Below are 4,807 nucleotides of genomic sequence, written 5' to 3' on the forward strand. Positions count from 1 at the left end.
CATTTGCTGTATTGGACTTGTTAATGTGTTACATATTAAAAATAAAATACAATTCACGTGCTGCCTTTTCAGCGGAATGTTGTCGAGCCTGTTCTAGAAAGGCTATCTGTTTTTGACAAAGATGATTAATTCATAGGAAGTGGAACACACACACACTAAACTAACCTCTATTTTCTCTGTGTTTCTGTGGTGGTATCTCCATACAACCGTGATGGTGTTCAAACATGGCAGCTGCCTGCTGATGGACAACAGTTTTTGTCATGGTGTGCTCCTTCTGCGCCTCTTCGTCCCCCTCACCATTATGGTGGTCAGCTACTTCTTCACAATCAGCGCCCTGCAGACTGAAGCTACCCTCTGCCTGGACCAGCTGGTGCCCCGGCCCAAGTGGAGCGGCAACCTAACCCTGAGCTTCTTTCCCCAGGCCTCGCTCTGCTCAGAAAAGCCTTTCTTCAGGCGTTCACTAAGCCACAACACAGGAGGGGTAGGAAGAGGGGTTGGTGGGCAGGGGTGGACCTGCGGTATGGGTGTCGCACCATGCAGTCAATCATCAACAAGCAGAAGGCCTCCCAAGGTCCTGGGCATGGCCTTCTTCCTGTTTGTGGTCATGTGGTGTCCATCAGCAACGTACTGACAGTGGTGTGCGACCCCATGGACTGTGACGCTGGGGTGATGGGAGGGCTGCTGAACATGTATGTGGATACCTCTCCTCAGCCATCAACCCTCTGGTATACTCTGTTCAACGTACCGTGCCGTCTTCTTCCGCTACATACACTGCCAGTACAGTAGGGAGAGGAAGCCTCTGCAGCTCATACTGGTCAACAACATCCCTCCGCTGGCATACAACTCCCTTGGTCATGGTCAGTAATGGTCGACTTAAGGGGGTGGCTCTCCCATGGACACCACTGCAATAGCAGCTGGGGCTGGTCTAAACTCATTGAAATAGAAAAAAAGGAAGTGGGCCACGAGTGGGATTTCTCGCTTCCTTTTCCATCGCTGCTAGTCACACCAGAAAATAGCTAAGATAATGCTAAATGATCAGCAACAGCCAGGGGGCACGAGGGGACTTGACTCCCCCAAAATGTTCATGCACCTAGCCTTGGTACCAGTCTGATTAGCTAACATTCCAGTACCTGTACGCCATGTCATATGCCAAAGATGTTTTGCAATGACACAGAGTACAAGGAGTGGAATGTACACTAACCAGACACCATACACAAATCTACTGTATATTTGTATATACACTGTGCACATGTGTGAATGAATGTTTTTCTGTTTTTATTGTCATTAACCCGAAGAGAGAGCTATCTTTTGATCTTCTGTTTTCTATTATATAAATACAGAAATGTGTATTGGTGGGACGCAGGCTATGAAAAATTAATCTGTAAGTAGTCAAAAATGAACTGAAGTCAAAGCGTGTTTATTTTTTCTGTTTGATGTCATGGTCACCAGGAGGTTGTGTCTCGTTCCCGGTTGGACATTCTTGGGACATTGTGTCATGGTCCCCTGAAGCTCCCCTGGATGTTCTTGGAGGTATTGTCACGTGATTGTCCCAGGTGTCCCAAACCATTATAAGTAAAGTAATGACATTGTATGGGGGGGGGGGGGGTGTTTAAGGTAAGTGTTACGCTGTCCAGCTAGTATAGTGTAAAAATGTTTAATCAATGAAAATATGATTACATTTCACATGATCACTGTACTAACTTTTCAATATGATCCCACCTGGGATTTGAACTCACAAACTCTGGATTAGGAGTATTCTGATCTTTCTGCTATTTCAGATATTTGGTTTTTCAGTATAGTTAAATACAGAAATGTATTGGTGGGATGTAGGCTAAATAAAATGCATCTGAAGTCAAAGCTTATTTATTTCTGCTTTGATATCCAACAGTCCTATGATCAGGTCCATGAGGGCATTTTGCTGAGAAAATTACATTAGGCATATTATTTCTAAACAAATATGAATCAAGTAGTTGGACATCAGAAAGTGTTGCAACTTCTGGTAACCTGTGGAAGAAACAATATATTTAATAGGCCACTCAGTTTATTTATAACGACATCTATAGAAGTTCACAAGAAAATCAATAATAAGTATAGACTATTGACTGCAATAGTACCTTCGGGACTTCATTCCAGAAAAGGTTTTCTGCAGTGCTGCAGGTGGATTAGTTTGGTATTGCCAGTGACCACAGCAACATATGGAGAATAAATGAATGTTGGCAAGTAGTTAGCTAAACCTTTGACAAACGTAATTGGGGAAATACTATTGACATTACTAACACTGCATAAGACAGTTGACAATAGCAAACTTATCAACATGAATAAGAATAGATGCACCTTACCCTTCAGATACACTTCATCAATCACGGGTTCCCAACAAACAGGAAATGTCCCGAGGACAATCGGTGATGTTCCCATTCAGTCCCTTAAGGGTTTTGTACATATATACACTGCTCAAAAAAATAAAGGGAACACTTAAACAACACAATGTAACTCCAAGTCAATCACACTTCTGTGAAATCAAACTGTCCACTTAGGAAGCAACACTGATTGACAGTACATTTCACATGCTGTTGTGCAAATGGAATAGACAACGGGTGGAAATTATAGGCAATAAGCAAGACACCCCCAATAAAGGAGTGGTTCTGCAGGTGGTGACCACAGACCACTTCTCAGTTCCTATGCTTCCTGGCTGATGTTTTGGTCACTTGAATGCTGGCGGCGCTTTCACTCTAGTGGTAGCATGAGACGGAGTCTACAACCCACACAAGTGGCTCATGTAGTGTCGCTCATCCAGGATGGAACATCAATGCGAGCTGTGGCAAGAAGGTTTGCTGTGTCTGTCAGCGTAGTGTCCAGAGCATGGAGGCGCTACCAGGAGACAGGCCAGTACATCAGGAGACGTGGAGGAGGCCGTAGGAGGGCAACAACCCAGCAGCAGGACCGCTACCGCCGCCTTTGTGCAAGGAGGAGCACTGCCCGAGCCCTGCTAAATGACCTCCAGCAGGCCACAAATGTGCATGTGTCTGCTCAAATGGTCAGAAACAGACTCCATGAGGGTGGTATGAGGGCCCAATGTCCACAGGTGGGGGTTGTGCTTACAGCAGGACGTTTGGAATTTGCCAGAGTACACCAAGTTTGGCAAATTTGCCACTGGCGCCCTGTGCTCTTCAAAGATGAAAGCAGGTTCACACTGAGTACATGTGACAGACGTGACAGAGTCTGGAGACGCCATGGAGAACGTTCTGCTGCCTGCAACATCCTCCAGCATGACCGGTTTGGCGGTGGGTCAGTCATGGTGTGGGGTGGCATTTCTTTGGGGGGCCGCACAGCCCTCCATGTGCTCACCAGAGGTAACCTGACTGCCATTAGGTACCAAGATGAGATCCTCAGACCCCTTGTGAGACCATATGCTGGTGCGGTTGGCCCTGGGTTCCTCTTAATGGAAGACAATGCTAGACCTCATGTGGCTGGAGTGTGTCAGCAGTTCCTGCAAGAGGAAGGCATTGATGCTATGGACTGGACCGCCCGTTCCCCAGACCTGAATCCAATTGAGCACATCTGGGACATCATGTCTCGCTCCATCCACCAACGCCACGTTGCACCACAGACTGTCCAGGAGTTGGAGGATGCTTTAGTCCAGGTCTGGGAGGAGATCCCTCAGGAGACCATCCGCCACCCTCATCAGGAGCATGCCCAGGCATTGTAGGGAGGTCATACAGGCATGTGGAGGCCACACACACTACTCAGCCTCATTTTGACTTGTTTTAAGGACATTACATCAAAGCTGGATCAGCCTGAAGTGTGGTTTTCCACTAATATTGAGTGTGACTCCAAATCCAGACCTCCATGGGTTGATAAATTTGATTTCCATTGATAATTTTTGTGTGACTTTGTTGTCAGCACATTCAACTATGTAAAGAAGAGAGTATTTAAGAAGAATATTTCATTCATTCAGATCTAGGATGTGTTATTTTAGTGTTCCCTTTATTTTTTGAGCATTGTATATTCATAACAGGTGGGTTGTGTGTGGGTGCTGGCATGTGTGGTAATCAACAAACAATACCCCATATTGACAAAATATAAATGTTTTTAGTAATTGTTTTAACAGCTATTTTCCGGTCTCTCCAGAGATGTTCGATCAGGTTCAAGTCCGTGCTCTGGCTGGGCCACTCAAGGACATTCATAGATTTGTCCTGAAGCCACTCATGAGTTGTCTTGGCTGTGTGCTTAGGGTCATTGTCCTGATGGAAGGTGAACCTTCACCCCAGTCTAAGGTCATGAGCACTCTGGAGCAGGTTTTCATCAAGGATCTCTCTATATTTTGCTCCGTTCATCTTTCCCTGACTAGTCTCCCAGTGTCTGCTGCTGAAAACATCCCCACATCCATAGGGATGGTGTTATGTTTCCTCCAGACGTAACGCTTGGCATTCAGGCCAAAAAGTTCAATCTTGGTTTCATTAGAACGGGGAATATTTTCTCATGGTCTGAGTGTCTTTATGTGCCTTTTGGCTAAATCCAAGCTGGCTGTCATGTGCCTTTAACTGAGGAGTGGCTTCAGTCTGGCCACTCTACCATAACGGCCTGAGTGGAGTGCTGCAGAGATGGTTGTCCTTCTGGAAGGTTCTCCCATCTCCACAGAGGAACTATAGATCTCTGTCAGAGTGACCATCAGGTTCTTGGTCACCTCCCTGATTGAAATCAATTTTCCCCGATTGCTCAGTTATGCTGGGCGGCCAGCTCTAAGAAGAGTCTTGATGGTTCCAAAAGTATTCCACTCAGGAATGATGGAGGCCCCTGTGTTCTTGGG

General features: G+C 45.9%; 1 pseudogene; it reads left to right on the top strand.

Annotated features, from left to right (window-relative positions):
- Nucleotides 1-211: 211 nt before the first annotated feature.
- LOC124034888 lies at nt 212-1,012 on the top strand (annotated as a pseudogene).
- Nucleotides 1,013-4,807: the final 3,795 nt, after the last annotated feature.

The sequence above is a fragment of the Oncorhynchus gorbuscha genome, linkage group LG05 (genome assembly GCF_021184085.1).
Source record: "Oncorhynchus gorbuscha isolate QuinsamMale2020 ecotype Even-year linkage group LG05, OgorEven_v1.0, whole genome shotgun sequence".
In the NCBI taxonomy this organism is placed as follows: Eukaryota; Metazoa; Chordata; class Actinopteri; order Salmoniformes; family Salmonidae; genus Oncorhynchus; species Oncorhynchus gorbuscha.